Here is a 17,975-nt window from a genome sequence, read left to right on the forward strand (position 1 = left end):
AACCTGCAATGAGTATATGGAAGTCAAAGTAATTAGTTTAATATATCTAGAGAGCATACAAGTTCCTCTCATGTCTGGATCTGATCCTGCAAGGGGCTGCATATCCTCAGCTGCCTTTGACTGAGAAGGCCATGCATAGCTAAAATTAAAACTCTGAATGGAAGAAGAATGCTAATATTACAGAAATGGTAGATAAAGAGATTTTGCATTAGTAAAAATAAAATTTAAAAAATGTAGAAGATGGTGTAGAATGATAACAAAAGATAAAATTAACAGCAAGGAATGACATCGAGGAAAACTAAAAGAATGCAGCTGATAATAAAGACAGTGATGAAGATTATAATACTAATTCCCAAGGTATGAAACTTGGCAATACACCTCTTAGTAAAATCCTGGCTTGTCAGAGTAGAATCAAAATTGTAAGGGATAACTTTAGGCGGAAGTTTATATTGTTATCTCTTGGGAGGGACATGTCAGCACTGCTAGCACTTGCTGAGATGGAGAAAGAGGTATCTAAACCAAAGCACTCGAGGCACTTCTCTTTAACCCCAAGGCACCTGCTGGTACATAGGAAGATGATCTGCAAATACAGGTCCCAATTTCAGGGAAGTGGAACTCCTACCAGCTCCTTTTGCTTCTTATGAGCCTGTAAAGGCATCCCTCTCCTCTCAGGACACCTGTTAGCCATGCCAGATCTCTGCCTTCCACAGCCGGAGCTGCTGCCTGCTGATCTGCTCATGTCTCTTGAATTGGGAGGGAGCTGCTGAGATCTCTGAGGATTCCTCTGCCTGTAAGTTCTGACAGTGAAATAAGAACCCTTGTTGAAGAGCACTGACACCTTCACAAACAAGGCAACAAACCTCACAAAGTAAGGGTTTTCCCAGAATAACAAAATATAAGGGAAAGGGACACAGGCATTCAGAGAAGAACACAGTTCCACTGGGAAGAGTCTTAAGGCAATTTTTGAACAATCCGGACACATTATTGCACTTTCTATCAAACTTACTGTATTTTTCTTGAGCTTTTATTGTTCTTGTACTTTTTCTTGAAGAAGCAAAATAAGATGGTACTAAGATTTTCAATAAAAACACTATATTTGTTACAAGCTCTTCCACCTCCCAAGAAAACAGGCTGCAACAGTACCCTGTTTTATAGAGGAGGTGACGGTTCGACTTTCAAAGCCCGTTTTTCAAACATCTTCACTGTGTCTACATCACTGTTTAGAGAAATAGATTGTCCTCCACATGTTTTTCCCATCTATTTTGTTTTTTTAATTGCAGTGGCTATAGTACTAGGCCAGACTTGAGATATTTGCATTATAAGAGTTGACTGTACCCTCTTAACTAACCTGTTGCATAAATTTTGATTCAGCAATATATTACATGCTGGATTCATTCTTTACATTAATGGAAATGCAGCTTTTAGTGCAGTTGGAATACAGTGCTGGAAATTTTGATTCAACAGCAGATTATCTGCTGAATTCGTTTGTAATATTAATGGAAGTTTTAAGTGCTGTTGGAAGATGTCACTGGAAGATTTTTTTTCTTTTTCATTCCACAGTGTTTTCAAAAAGACATTTTTTAAAAGTTGCAGCACATCTAAATGACACAGCAAAGAGATGGAGCTCTAGTTAATTCACCAAAAGCCCTGGGTTCAGATACCCTGGTATCACAGACTTCCAAGGGCTTAACTTCACTCTTCTGAATTGTGAGCTTGGACTGCTGGGGACTGACCTGCTACGATCTGCTGCAAGCAGCTGTGGTGCGGAAAGGGTTTCAGCAGAAGAGTAACCTGCATAGTTAAAATCTCTGTGGTCTCCTGGGTGTTTTGAGGAAGGACTATAAACTGCATGGACACATTTAGCAGAAAGGACTTCATGGGCCTGCAAGTACCTCTAGGTTGGCCAGGAAATGCAGGCTTCATTTTTTCCACACTGTGTCTTTCTGGAGGGGGGGAAGACGCAGGGGCAAGTACAGAATGTATACGTAGCAGCAAGAGAACAGGACGGAACAGAACAGAACAGAACAGAACAGAATAGAATAGTCCATTTGGAAGAGGCTTTCCAAGATCATCTAGGCCAACTGCCTGACCTTTTCAGGGCTAAACAGAAGCAATGACAGAAGCAGCTGTGAGAAGACAGCGTGGGCCTGGTTACTACAAGTCCTATCAATAACCCGTAAAAAAAGCCCTGTGAAAAGTGCCCTTTACTTTCCACAAGCCACTTCACACTGGGCCTGAGATTGCTGTAATCTTTTGGAAGAGGTCTCCAACATGGACTGTTTTAGCCTTTGGGGCAATGCCTGGTTGGCTAAGACCATGGTAAAATTGCTTAAACCCCCATGGCAGGACAAGTAAGAGGATTTCCCCCAAATGATCCATATTCTCAGTCTCTCTTTCCTTCCCACAAAAGCACCTGAAGCCTTGCAGCTGCTCGGCTGCTTCCTTTCTACCATGGTGTGCTCAGGGCTGCTCAGAAACCCATCAGGAGCCCAAGCTCATTGTATCAGAGAGGTGTGGGATTTTCCGTCTCACACATCATGATAGTCAGTGTGTAGATGCTATTAAAATTAGGAGCCACCTGCATGTGGTTTCAGAGCTCTGGAGAATCCAGCTGAGCTTGTAAGATAGAAGGAAGGGAGGGTGAGTGGCTGCCAGGGCCCAGATATCCCCAGTGTATGAACGCATAGGGGGTAGTCATGAAGCGCATTGATCCTCTTGCTAGACGCTGGAAGAAAGCCCAGACCTCTGCAGGCTGAGAACCGTTCTGTGCCAGTAGAGCCACCAGGATGGCTGACTTGCAAAATTAGAACAACTCATAGAAATACGGACATTTTATGATCACAAATATGCCATTCAGAAACAGGTTTTCAAATGAAAGCACACAGTTCCTTCTCAGTATTGTAAAACGCTGCAGCTTAGTCCTATCTCTGCCTGAAGGCGAAGTTCCAAGTGCATTAATCAGTACCACAGATGTGACTTGGTTCTCCGTGGACACTGCAACTCCTGAGGAGGGGCATCCTGGACGGATTTCCCTACTGCAATTATTCCAAACTCTTCAGAGATATGGGCATTAGCAACAACATACGTGTAAGAGTCTCTAAGTCACAAAAAATGCTGCTAAACATGACTGTCACACTTTGATTTTTTGCTGACATCTCATTTCCTCTCTTGTTTTGTGGTGAAGGTATAATCATAGGTTTATTACCTAGTCATCCTTCCTGTGGTAACAGATGGAAGTAACAAACACAGCAGAAAAAAGGATTATTAACATCTATGGCAAGCTTTTCAATACTCTGGCCATTAATTTTGAGTACTGCAAGCTGGAAGTTATTATCACGTCCAAATGCACCCAATCTCCAAAGAAAGGTAAATAAATAACATAAAGAACGGATATGTTTGATAGAGTATTGATCCAGAAAGAGAGAGAAAATATTTGAAAATGTATACAACAATAAAATATTTTAGGAATAATACAATTAAAAAACCTGACATAAAAATTACTAGTTTTATGGCCAAGCACTTGATTTTAACTACGTTGGGTTTCAGCTGCAGAAGAAATTGGTTGTTTCTGAACAATGGGCTTTTACATGAGCAGTTGCCTCCTGCAGCTGTAAGCTCAAAGCCTGCTTTTGGATACAGAAAGAATTTGGTGATCCTAGCCCTGCTCCTTTTTTCATGTAGCTCATAAAACACACTGACAAACTGGCTGTCCCGTTGCAAAAAAATGTAAGATTGGATTAACAGGATTCAGGGTTGAGGTGCACTGGCTGAACTACAAGCTGAAGCTTGTACAGAACATGCATTGTGTCTGGTTCAAACCAGAGCAATTAGCTGTTCACTTTCATGAGTATTAAATGCACTCATAATTAAAATTTAAAAGTGTGAAGTCTACACTATTTTTTCCAAGCCCCAATTATGAGTAATAAGATTTAAGTTTAAGTTTAACTTGTCTCTTAATAGAGGGTAAAGAGCTGTTATAAATCAGTCAAATAGGAATTGCCATTGAAGAGCTATTACTGAAGAATTGCTGTCGAAGTAAAAGTAATTAATATCTGTCACTGCAAACAGTTAACTACAGAAAACTTTCCTGCTTAACTACCAGCACTATTAAACCACCAGGACTTACATCATCAAAAGAAAAAGTAGGAAAGAACACACTGTCTCTTTTGACACCAGCTTTTATCTCCTGCTCTGGTGAGATTCTGAAATCTTTTTTCAAGAAATCTGACCAGACAGAACCGAAGCCGGGTCTGGCTGCCCAATTAGCTCCAGTAATGTGGTGTCGGATCACGCTCTCTAAAACCTTCCCCTTAACTGAACTTTTGGATCACAAAAACACAGAAAGAGACACTCTTTGAAGAAACTGAGAGGGTGACAAATATTGCTCAAGTGACCTGGAGATGGCTCTGCTGCCCTTGGGCCCAGAAGTGGCAGCCTGCCTCCGGGATCACACCGAGGCACCTGGGGTCTCCTCCACGACTGCTTGAAATGGGGGAGCGCTGTCCATGTGCAACAGCAGGAATCAAGCCCACTCACTAATTTCTGCCCCCGGTCCCTGGTGATATATATTTGCTCCAATAAAGCACTTGTGCCTTCGCACACATGTATTACTGTGGCAAAAGAGATAAAAACACACCTTAAAAGATCTAAAGGACAAGATCTGATGGCTGCTTAGTGCAATATTAGGATTATTCTCTTTGTTTTCAGACAACTTCTCAGCATTAAATGCACATTCTTATTAGTGGAGCACTCACCGGATGAGTTTTATGGGTTAATGCTTCAAAACACACTAGATAACACACTGGGATCTGTCCCAGCCCTGGAAACCTGGAGCAGCCTCTCTGAAGAAAGCTTTTGATTGTTCATTCAGAAGTCCTTATCAGAGACTTAGCAGAAATGTTTGCAGTGCGAACATCAAGGCTCTGAGCAAGCTAACATAATTTGTAAGCTAGCCCTGCTCTGAGTGGGGATCGGACAAGATGACCTCTAAAGGTCCCTGCTAACCAGAACTGGTCTCTGTTTCTAGGACCATGCTTTGTGTTCCACTGCACGTACAGAATACCTGACAGTAAATGTATATAACGTGATTAGCCCCTAATCAACCATTTGATTTAAAACAACAACAAACCAGCATTTCTACTTTGATTGTACTCTTCTGGTAGCAATTCCCCAGTGATAGCTTTCCTGAAAAGCTATTTTTATCACCTGTAACTGTAAACCATGTATACAAAATATTTTCCCGGCATAATTAAATGATAAACAAAGTTACATTTTCTCTTGAAAAATATTCTTTGTCTCTACCTCTCTCCTTTTGGCCTGACATGTCAGATTTTCCATGCCCAGTAGCTACCAGTATGGGACTTCAGGTTGGTGGCAGTCCTGCCTCCACTCACACCGAGGTGAGGGGCCCACAGACACCGACATTTCTCCTAGGCACCTCAGAGCCAGGCAGATGTTGGCAAACTGCAAGGAATCCAAAGAGAAGCAACAAACCTGACTAACATAGTGGAGTGACAGATTTACAGAGCTTAAATACATCAAGTTAAAAAATTTGGCCATATGATGACTAAGGAAGGGGATATTAACTATACTTAGTATGGCTTTCTTTTAGTCTTTGAGAAGGTAAAAGGCTCAAGGCAGAAAAGTGTCCGTCTACATAGACTTGAGAAACAGTTTTAAATGGTCCAACAGGTTCTAATGGGAACGGACTGAAAATGCAGGTTTCTCAGGCGTACAAACCAGGACGGTGGACAAATCACTCACTTTAAGAGAGAAACATTTCTTTATATGAGCAGAGGATCCCAGCCTTTCTGATTTTGATCTGGGTGCTTGACTGAGCACAGAAGTGACAGACCACGCTTTCCTGTACTCTCCCTCCACTGCTAACCCACTATGCTGAGAAAGCAGACAGGATGGGAAAATATAAGGAAGATGATCCAAAGACCAGAGGAAATAAAAAGGAACTGGTTTTAGTGTAGGAAACAGGGGAAGGGCTGAGAATCTTTGTCCTGTTAGGAAATTAGTCTGAGGAAATGGTTTCAGCTGGAGAGCTCTGGCAACGGCACATGCTTGGCTTTCCTATGCATAAACTCCTCCACATTGCCTACCTGACTAGCAGAAATCTCCTTAAGAGGTTGCAAAAAAGGCCAACGTGCAGGTCCACTATGTTTCTCCCCCTTCTAGACAGTCCGAGTAATTGAGACAGCAAAACCTGCTTTGGCTCTGCAGTTTTCAGCTGACCGCTGGAGAGGAGCGGAGCCACCTCCCATCCATCTGTGCCATGGAGGTGAATTACTGTGCAAGCCATGATTAGTTAATCCATTGTTTTGGACGAACATTCCTTAGCATTCCCAAGAAAAGAGAATATTTTACTTTTCAGTTCATAATAAAGACAGTCAAAATACTCAACTGTTCGCAGTTACTATGGTAACTGCTGGCAATTTATTTTAAAAGGGGGAAAAACTAATTTTTTCACTTGTTACTCAGTTTAGTTTTGTTTTCTTTACTTGAAATCTGCTATTACATGTAAAACAGCTACCAAACACCATTGTCACAGCTAGCTCAAAGATGCAGAGAGATCCAAAAGGCCAGATCCTGCCTGCTGACCTTGAACTGAAGTTTCACTGACTTCAGCAGAACTACTTGGAAGAACAGCTCAGCAGGATGAAGTTTAAAAACCTCTGTCTTTTGTATGCCTTCTTCCATTTACTGTGTTGCGAAAACAACACTGCCAGTTCAAGAGCTCTTTATCTGATAAAGGTCCGAGCTCAGCTTCAGATTCAAGCTCACCAACCTCAACTTGAAATTGGGAGTGAGGATTTGTTACTACTCAGCTGATCATCACATTTTCAGCAGTAAACCAGCATTCCTCATTCTTGCTTTGGTAAATGCCATTGTAGTCCCGTCATGTTTAATGCTGCTACCACCTGTACAAAACATATAAAATCTGGAAACTTCAGGTCCTTCCATATATTTTCATATATTTTCCTTTCTACAAAATCAAAGCTGCTTGATGCCGGAAGCATGAATGCCATTCTTCATTTTGGAAAAAAAATAATAGCTTTTGTCTTCATAACAAGCCAAATGAAAACCACCAAACTTAAATTTTGTTCCAAATTTTGCAGCTGGATGCAACATCAGTGTAATGTCATGAGGCTGGAGGAGACGGAGAGGCAAATCTATCTTTAATGACAAAGCAACATGTATGCATGTGAATCTGTTTTACTGATTTTACAGGTTGGAAGGGAATATAATGATCATTTAGCCTGACCTTCTATGCTACACAGGTCTTCTGTGCTATGAACTTCGCCCAGAATATAAAATATATTTCTACTCAAAAATATAGCCTACTGTAACATGCGAACATTTGGGAACCATTAGCGGCATAAATGAAGTATCGGAGACAGGCTGTGACATCAAGAACAAGCAAAGCCAAACAGTTTAAATGAAGACAGAGAAAATACCAAGACACAGTCTAAATTTGTAGTTAAAAAGAACAAACTGGCAAGCACCTTAAAGTGATGTTATGAAGGGAAGGGGAATTGGCACAACTTCATGGAAGTTAAGTAGTTGTTCTTGGAAATCAACTAAAATACATGGCATGGAAACATGCAATGATAAGAACTATTTGGCATTCTGATCCTATTCATAAAAAAGCATTTCTACTTTAATAAATCAGGCTGTTTTAGGAAGTGCTGACTTTGTACATTTTGGCTTTAGCAACAGTACCTCAATAATGTTTAGGAAATAAACTTCACAGGAAAACCTCGGGTGTTCAATTAGTTTTAAATGTTTTAGGGTAGGAACTGAGATAATGAAATTATAAGGATAATGGTGGCTTAATGCTTTGCGGCTCACAGGAGATTTATATGTTCCAACATAACCTCAAGCTGTACATATGGCATTAGAGAGAAAAAAAAAAATGAAGGAAAAAAAAATAAAAGGTTTGTGGTTGGAGGAACAAAATGGGCTCTGACTGCAGTGGGTGTTTTCTGGCTTCTCGTTTTTGTTGGTTTTGGGGTACTGGTGCTTTGTTGGGCTGAAGTGACTAGGAAATGCTGCTCTTTCAAATGCCATCTTTACTGCTGCCCAAGCCTCTGAAACCATGAACAATGTTAACTGAACAGCATCTAAACACACCAGGACTTATTTTGCAAGAGTCATTTCCTCTCTATGTAAATTATGCTCAGAGGGAATGCAGTGCAAACCACAAGCCTGAAGAAGCCTGCAAAAATATGTCTGGCCCTCTCTCAAAGTGCAGCTACGAAAAAACAAGGGGGTTAACTTTTGCCGTGCAAACTGTGGGAGCTGGGGAGAGGTGGGGGATGTGGAGACGGCAGGGGAGCAGTGAGCAAGGGAGAGAGAGTGGGCTCCTGCTGGGTGATTTGGAGCTTTGCAGCTCCAATTTAGCAGCCAAGGGTGGCTGTTTTCCCCTCTCATTCTCTGGCTGCAATTCAGTCATGCATTTTTCCTTGTAGAAAAGGGCCTCTTACTCTGAGCGCTCCCAGTATCCCCCAGAAATGCTACTGTCAGATTTCTTGGGAAGTCTGGAAGGTACTTGTTAAACCACGTTCAAACAGTGGAAAATTTTGAGGTTTTAATTTGAAATAAGATTGCCTTGAAAAAGGAGGACACTATTTTGGGAAAGCAAAAACAGAGGGAAGGCTATCATCCCTGAAGACCTCATGGCAGGAGAACAAACTTCAGGAATCCCCCGTGTGCTACGTGGTGAGCTGGCTTCCTTTTCCCTCTTAGGAGCAAAGGCAGCTCTGGGCCAGGTGGGGGCCTCCTGGAGACCTCGAGCTGCCAGAGCCAGGGGTGCAGGCTCTCGGAGCATACAAGGGAGCCTGCCTGCAGCTTTTGTGGCTGTTCAGCTCTTCTGCCTTTCCAGGGCAGGGATGCTTCCAGCCAGATTGCCATAAATAAATCCAAGACAGTGCGGGTGGAAAATCCTTAGCATCTGCAATGGATCTTTAAGCTATTGACAATACAATGAAGAAGGAGAGGGAGAAAAGGGGGTGAACAGAGTCCCCCAGGGATGAAGAAACTCAGCACAAAGCCAGCTGACACTCCCAGAAAGAGCCATTCAAATCCCTGATATCAAAAAGTCATAATATTTGAAGTATGCAAACCTCTGGCTCACACTCCCTTCTCCACTTCGAGAGCCCAAGGGGAACCCTGCAGATCCATTTAAACCAATAGGAATTGGACCTCATGCCAAATTGCTGGTACAGGGGTGGACTGAGAGCGCAGGAGAGGAAGAGATGATCTCATCTTCACGTGTAGTGTCACAGCCCACCCGCTGACAGCTCACTATCTCTGAAGCTAAAGGAAATTAAAAGAAGTTGGTACACATAAGTATTGCACATCTCTTTGTTGTCCTTCATGGTAAAACTGACTCCTGTGTACTCATTATACAACACCAGGTTCTTTGGAAGAAACCTAATTTCATGTCTCTTCAAGGTCATACAAGCCATAAAGATAGCACCTTGCAATCTCCGAGGACTACCCAGAGATTCATTCCTGGCAAGGAAGAATGCCCTGTGGACATGGCAAGAAGGGAACTCAGGGAAGTGAGTTCTCCTTTCCTCTTTGCCTCAACAATCCCGAGCAAATCAGTTCTTTTCCCAAGTTTTGGTTCTCCCGTTTGCGAAATGCAACATCTCCTACCACTGCTCACCCTTCTGATTTAGGCTCCTCAAGGCAGTGACTACCATGTTCTGTGCACTTACCCAATGGCCAGCAAAGCAGCACTACTCTGAGCTGCTCCAGCAGCAGTGAGTGCATGAACTCCCTGATTCCACTCATCTCTACTATTCGACTATATGGTGGCCCACATGCAATGGATTATTATAATTTCATGCAGACGTATTCATGTTGACTCACTCAGCAAAGTTTTTAGATCAAATATTTTGTTGGAATCTCAGCTCATTTTGCAGATGAATGAATACACACCCAAGCTGTGTAATATCTTTTTTTTTTTTTTTTTGCTGGACCACTGATAGTAAAAGAGGGGTGTACTATAAATTTGAGAACAGCTCTAAGAGCCCATTTAGCAGCCTTTTCACTTATATATAGAGAGCACTCAAAGGAAAACACTATTCCCTGACTGCTGCAATGAAGGTCTCATCAGCTCTTTGATCTGACCTATGCCTGTTTGAGGAATGACAGCAGAGGGCTTTCAAGGAAAACATGGACCAGTTGCAGAGAACCCAAAGGAGAAAACCAACAATGATCATATGTCTAGAAGAATGTGATTTACAGGGAAAGATGAAATGAATTGGGACTGCTTCGTCTAAAAGACACTTGGAGAAGACATGATAACAGTCTTCCAATACGTAAAAGACTGCTTCACAAATGAGAGGGATGACCTGTTCCTCACGGTGGATATAATGAGAAGTAATGGATTTAAATTGCTGCATGGCAGACCTAGGTAGGATATTGAGAAGAGCTCTCTAAGGATATAAAGCATTGGAATAGATTGACTAGGGAGATTGTACGGTCTCCATTATAGGGAGACAAAAAATGGCTTAAGTATAACCAATCCCTCTTTGGGACTGAGGGACGCAATAGATGACCTCCTTCCCAATCCTGTGAGTCTTTGTGCTCCCAGATCTATCTTCATGTATAATGCAGGAACTCTGCACACTGAGCAATGGAGATAATAGAGAAACCAGCATAAAGGAAATCTTGCACTGAATGAAATCATCACTACTTGAAGTATAGGAAGTACTTTTAAAGAGCTTTATTTTATTGGTTATTATTCATTTTATTTTAGGTATTCATTTTATTGCTTGTTACACACAGGGCGGAATATTGGATCCAGAAAGAAGAAATGTAATGGAAACCCTTGGATATTGTTATTTTATGTCAGATGAGCAGAGCTCTAAACTTACAGCAAGCTTGGCAAAAGCAGGTGCTTTTACACAAACACGAGCCCAAATGGACTCTGTGGACTTCTGCCATCTGAGCAGCTGCCCACATCTGCCTGGAAGCCCAGGAGCACCAGCAGACACACTTCCAGTCCTTCCCCCTAGCAACAGCCTCGAAAACCATTCTTGAGCTTTGAGAGACTGTCATTGATTTTTCCTTAAGATCACAGGTTATTCACAGTTCCTCCTGCAGCCCCTTGCTGGATGCAAAATGCCTGTTTTACTGTTTTATTACATCTTTTTTTCTTTTAAATAAACTGCTGAGAACATTGTCAATGCTTTACTTACAACAACAGCAGGAATAATAGCATAGTCAAGTTCAGCCCTTACAGGATAACACTGAATTGATAAAACATGAAACTATGTATTATCTGATGCATGAATAATGTTGGTAAAAGCTATTATTTTTTAAGGCTCTGCAGATTTAAAAATCAATAAAGTTTTGTAAAACTATACCATTTCAAAACTTCCGTATTTCAGAACACCAGTTTTTGAGAAAAACACCTCTTAGATATTTGACAGAGGGCTGGCACACAAGAGTGCCATGTCACATTGACTTCATCATCTCTCCTTCTCTCGCTGAAACAGTTTCTGAACCTAGCAGTGCAGCTGCCTTGCTGAGAACATCCCAAGGCTGTGGCCATGGGCCTGTGGGTGAGTGGCAGAACAAAAGCTCATCCTCTGTCACAAGGAAAAACCAAAGAGCTGTGAGCTGAAGCTGGGGTTGCAAAAGGCATGGGGAAATCTGAAGATGTAACACAACCTCACCCAGAGGCCTCTGTTCAGCAGCTTGTGCTCCACTGAAACACACCCACAGGAGACACACCTGCAGAGACTTGCAGCTCCTGCAGTGGGATTCCCTTCAGTCAGCAGCAATTCACTGCCCTGCTGGCATGAGGGGGCAAGGAGTCGTGCCCAAGGAGCACACCAGGCATCAGTGGGGGCTGCTTGGCTCCTACAGCACTGCCAGCTGTCAATCAGAAACAGGAATAGAAAGACGGCATAACAGAAGGTGCCAATTTTCTCCTAGCTGCCTGACCGAAGCTGAAATTCAATAAAGGAGCATGAGGAAATCTGGAGAGAAGGGGTAAATTCAGCCCTGAATTACTCACTGTAGGGGGAGGGGTGCCTTCCTCCAGCTCAGAGATTTGGCTCACAGATAGACAATAAGAACAGCAGAAGAACTAAGAGCTGCTGCAAGGAAGTGAAATATATCTGTGGAAGCACATCACTGTCTTTACCCACCATTTCATATTTTTCTTTTATCTCATGAGAAGAGATCCATATACATATAAGAAAGATATTCAAGAAGTCAACATCAGAAGAGACTCCAGGGAAGGAAGTCTGTACTCCTCCTGTACTATTAAAAGCAATTTGGTGCATGCATCAAAAAGCCTCTGTCAGGAAAGCCAAATTCTTAAGAAAAACATGGAGAAAATTAAGCTTCTAGCAGTAGCTGATGGTATATCATTAATTAGACAGGAGCTAGTATGGCTTGAGGAACAACTGCAGCATGAAAAGTAAAGCTAATGACAGTACCAGGCTCACAAAAGGGATGCACAGCAGAGCCATGTATATGCTGTCCCCAGACTTCTGAATTCTCACATTGTTCTGATTTTGAAAGGTGTCATATGGCAGCACAGCAGGCTAATGATGTACCATGTTCAGAGGAATTAGTTTAAGGGGCTTTTTCTTTTCCCCAGCCCAGTGAAAAATAGTAGAAATAGTGAATTTTTGGAACTTAATGGGATCATACTGTTCTTTCCTCACATTGTCAACTACACTTAATTTCCTCCTTCCCATTAACATGTCTAATGCATATGTCAGGCGGAAGCCTGACACACTAGTGGCAAACAGACTGTTGTATGAAGGCGGCAAAGTGTTAAAACAATTGAGCAAGTGAGTACTAAAGTTTGCTGCTCTGGCCATATGGTACAGTGTTTAATTTCCCGTAGTGAAAGAACGTGGCTGTCATAGAAAAAGATGATGAATAAATTTACTTGGGGCAACTTATTATAATGAAGAATGACTTCTCTGAGGAAGCAAACAGAGGAATTTAAACTCTGATGAGAAGCATATGGGAAGCATTAAGATATAAGCAAGGGTAGCAAGGCTGTGTGCTTTAAAAATGAAAGACATTTAATCGATGCTTGTTGCTGGTGTTGACATATGGAAGTGAGAAATGGGTTTTGATTTGGAAGACAGGAAGAAGGTTAATAACAGTGAAGGTGGTTGTGGAGTGATTGATACTTGGAATAACTAAGGCAGAAAGGGAGAGAGCACTTCATGCAGTTTCAGGCAACATACTCGGGAGAACAATGTAATCCAGCAAATAAAGAACATGAAACGACTGTGGGCAGGTCGCTTGGCTGTAAGGAGAACTGACAGGCCAAAGTAGCAGTGATCAAGTAGTAGCCCACAGACAGCAGGCCAGACCAAGACAGGCAGGAGTGGCCGGGCTGGCTGTGCGAGGGCAGAGCCGAGATGGGCTGTTTGTCTGCTCAGCCCGGTGCAGAACTCCTGTGCAGAGAAGGGTGGAAGGAGATGGGGTGGGAAGCAAACAGCAGGGGTGAGGTATGAGGAGCACCCAGTGCTGCTGTCTGTGTGTGTATTTTCCCAGTGTGTATGCAAGGCAAATGAAGGGGAGTGAGTGAGGTTGGAAGGCTTTTCTTGCAGCAGCTCATGCTTTATGGAGGCATTTTCTTTCTCAAAACTGAAAGGCCATGCTCAGCCATGCTGATGGCTGGTTCTTCCCTCTCCACTGCAGCTCTCCCACAGCTCACAGGTGTTGTAGGGCAGTAAACGGCATGAGCGTCCCCAGCCCTGCAGTATGGAGTGACAGCTGGGGGGAAAACAGCCTGACCCTGCCTCCCCCGGCCCCTGCTCCCCAGCAGTCCTGCCAGCCACCTGAACGCAAGGCCCACAGAGGCCTTACACCTCCCCGTGGGCTGTCCAAAATGTCGGTGCCAGGGGATACACGGGTGAAACGAGCCTTAAGGTTCCGTGCTCAAGAACAGGCTCCCTCACATGGTCCAGATCTCTTGCCTCGTTGCTTCCCACAGCCTGGGCTGGTAAGGGCCAGCATCAGGCTCTAAGTACTGCTTTGAAACTCCGTGAGGTCAGACGGGTCCTGATAGCAGCGGCCCCCCAGAGAGCAGCACTGCACAAGCTGCAACACCTGCAAGAGCTTACGGATCGGATCGGGCATGCCTCCCCCGCGAACACGCACCGCCGATTGCCTGGGGTGTGCAGACCTGCAGAGGGGCTGAGCTGCGGTCGTTATTTTTCTCCCTCCGATGAATTTCTATTAAATCCAGCTTCCCAGAGGTGAAAGGTGAGTTCATGAGCTGCTACATGATTTAGCATTTAATACCAGCTTACTCTGACTTTTTCTCTTACTTTCTCTAGATGACAGTCATTAACTCCAGCACCCAAAATTCATTCTTACTTGTTAAGTGCTGACATTGTGTCCAGATAATAAACAATATATAATATGAACGCAGAGCTAACTATCTCCGTACTCAAGATACCTTCTATTTTTCAAGTAGAGAAATGTGCGAGTCTGACCTTCATGGTATGCAAGGTTAAAGAGGGTATTTTAGAATGAAGAGCTATTAAAGACATGAAGTTAAAAGAAAATGCAACATAGGGTTTTACTCTTCAGGGCAATGGTCTGCTTTTTACTAACTGGTCTTCAGTAAGGCATTTAATATGATACCACATAGAAAGATACGGCTTTAACTGGAGAGATCAGACAACTTTAAAGTTGTAAGAGAACTTGCGAGAACTTCTTAAAGGGAATGAGGCAATTGCCTCACTGTAAGGAAGACATTTGTGGTGGGAGGTTGCTTAGTGTCAGCCCTCAACAGCTGGTATTGAAACCAATCTTATTCTGTATCTTCTGTAATTTAATGACCTTGGCACGAAGAGCTGGTGTATGCAAAAGTGATTTAGAGATGCACAAATTTGAAAGGCACTGTCAGTAAAAAAAGACTATCGCTATATCAAGTGGGAAGAACTAGAAAAACAGAAATGGAATAAAGTTAAGTATTGTGAAGTCATGCACTTGGAGACTAGTAACAGAACTCCTACTGTAAGCCTTGGCTTATTACTTGGAAATGACTAAGAAGAAGAAAAAATGAGGTATATTATTTGATCATTGGACAATTATGAGAGAGCAATATAATATGTCCATAAAAAAGGCAAGTAAAATCCTAAGAAGTGCTGCATGAAATATTTCCAAGGGAAATAAGGAAGCAATGATGTCACTGGTCAAGGCCTGAGTCTTGGTTTGGAGTACTGACCAAACCTCTTCAAGGCAGAGTTTCAGACTGGACCAAGTCTGAAGAAAAGGGTGGACAAATTGTTGTATATCAAGACATTGTTGTAGGCTTCTCCTTATGGGGAAGAACTGTTTGCATTGAAGAATAAGGACGGCACAATAAAAAATACATCTAAATCAACCAACCAAAAATAGATTTTGAATGGAAATCGGTCTTCCCAAAGAAGTGGATGTCTATCTAGTTTCAAGTGGGGTTTGATCCGATTATGAATCTGTGTACGATGTGGTTGGCAAATGAGCTCATTACAGTCCTCAGTTCATACTCAGATACTTTGGACATGAACAAATGGTAGACCTGCAAGAAAGAAAAAAAATACTGACCATGGCACTGTTTCACAGAGACCTGCTTCATACTAACCTGGCACTCCTGAGGCCACAGACTCTCTAATATGTGGTATGTGCCCCCGAGCCTCCAAGTAGTGTGGAGCTGTGGCCAGTGCAGGCAGCACCGCGGTGAATCTCCATTTGCCTGGCAGTACAGGAAGCAGAGGATAAAAATTAAAAACTCTGAAGTGGACCAGACTGACACCAGCAGCCAGAAAGAGTCCCAGAATAAGGGGATGAGAAAGACGACAAAGAATTATCTGAATTCACTACGTTCTGGCCCCACCAAGCTGAGCAAATGAAAATCTCACTCTGCTAGACAGCTTCCTGAACTGGTTAACCATGCCTGGAGGTCCCTAGAGATGAGAGGAAGTTTTACGCATGTGGCAGCACTACAGCCAGCCCCTGCCCCTACCTCCTTAGGCCAGACCCAAAGGTGAATACAAGGTTTAGCTGAAAGCACAGTGCATTCACGTGCTATGATACACTGCTTCCTCAACAGCAGTAGTGTCATATAGTAGGGCTTTGAAGATTCTCTCCAGACAAAGCCTTCAGACCTCCAAATAAAGCAGACTTCTTTTTTTTGGGGGGGGGGGGGGCGCGGGAAGAAGAAACTCACACCCCCCTCCTCCCAACCATCAATCCATCTCAGCCTGGAATTTAATTAAATATTTAATGAGCACAGCAGACAAAGATGAAATATCATGTTTAATTTTGAAATCATACATTTACTTATTAGACCTTTAAAATACCAATTTGGTTTAAAAAGATAATATTCCTCTAATTTTCTCATAAAGGCCACAGAACTTAATTAATGAGAAAAAATCTCATTTTAAAGAGTCAGGGACAGGTAGTTACAGAGAGAATCGAAATAATTGCACAAAACACACTGTCTCATGAGCCCGCTGAGGGGGAAACTAGGAAACTAGCTCTGTACCAGTCTGCATGCTGACCAGCCAGCCCGCTTCAGTAAGATGCCTGCTTTACCAAGGGATAACTGTTTTCTATTATTCACCAAGACGTTGCTGGGAGAAGGGAGAATGCTTTTATTTCAGCACGCACCACAGAGTTTGAATATCCAACCACGGGATATTCAACCAAGGGAGATGCTGTAACAAGAGGTGGAAGAATGGGGCTAAATCATCAGTTGTTATGAATTGGCACAGCTCCCTTAAAACAAATCGTGCAGCTCTGATAAGCGAAACCAATCCGAGCTCAAGGGCACAATGAGCTATTATCACAGCTAAGGATCTGGCCGAAAATCTTACAAAAGGACAGAGGGAAAGGGGAATGATATACTGCATAGTGAGAGAGCAAACAGAGCTGTGTTTGTGAAAGGGAAGCAGGGAATTAAGTGAGAGGAGGTTAGGGAGAAAATGGGACCGCCCAGCTCCTTGAGCTCTCACTGATGTCAGCACAGCTCTGTCCATCCAGGTCAGCCAAGGACTAAGTCTAGGGAAAGGGCATTCATCTGGGGCGGCCAAGGTTTTGAGGGGTAGTCTTCAGCTCCCAGCAATACAGCTAGAGAAACGTGCATAGTTTTAACTTGAGTCATCCCTGAATAAGGCACAGCTGAAGTTCACGAAAGGTTCAAGAAACTGAAATGGTTGTGCAAATCCAAAAACTGGTTCGAGAATTCACAAGCACAAAGCGACTGCCTACGGAGACCTTGCTTAGCTTTCCTGTGGGTGCATGCAGGAGGTGGTCACTGCTCCATCTGCTCTGAGGGGACCCAGCAAAGCAGGTGGGTGCTGCCACCAAAACAATGCCTCTGACCTGGAGATATGACTTGTAACTCTTTCCAGGAGCACTGTGGCCCTCTCTCTTTGCAGCAGTTTTTTATGCACGTGGTCATATCAGCAGAAAATCAGGGGAGAATAACCTCACAGACCAGTACAGGCTGGCAGCCAGCCACCTGGAAAGCAGCTGTGCAGAAGCAGTAACAAATTGACCGTGAGCCAGCAATGTGCCTTGCAGCAAAGAATGCCAGCAGCATCCCAGGACGCACGAGGAGGAGAATTGCCAGCGGGTTGACAGAGGTGATCCTTCCTCAGCCCAGGCGGGGGCTCCCCCATACCAGACAGACATGGGCACATGGGAGTGAGCCCAGCAAAGGGACACAGATATGGTAATGGGACTGGAGCATCTGCCCCATGAGAGGCTGAGGGAGCTGGGGTTGTTTAGCCTGGAGAAGAAAAGGTTCAGGAGGATTTTATCAGTGTCTTTAAATACTTGATGGGAGAAGTAACGAAGACAGAGCCAGACTCTTCTCAGTGGTGCTCAGTGGCAGAACAAGAGGCAGTGGGCACAAAGGAAATTCATATACAGGAAATTCAATTTGAACAAAGAAAAATTTTTTTCACTGTGACTGAACACTG

At 43.2% G+C, this 17,975-nt stretch overlaps 1 protein-coding gene across 1 annotated transcript in view; it reads right to left on the bottom strand.

The window, feature by feature from the left end:
• Window positions 1-17,975, bottom strand: part of RAPH1 (Ras association (RalGDS/AF-6) and pleckstrin homology domains 1) — a gene marked incomplete at its 5' end in the record, with an annotated part of 344,080 nt that overhangs the window by 254,231 nt on the left and 71,874 nt on the right. The gene's annotated exons all lie outside the window — the stretch shown is intronic.

The sequence above is a fragment of the Anser anser genome (assembly GCF_964211835.1).
Source record: "Anser anser genome assembly, chromosome: 6".
NCBI classification, from domain to species: Eukaryota; Metazoa; Chordata; class Aves; order Anseriformes; family Anatidae; genus Anser; species Anser anser.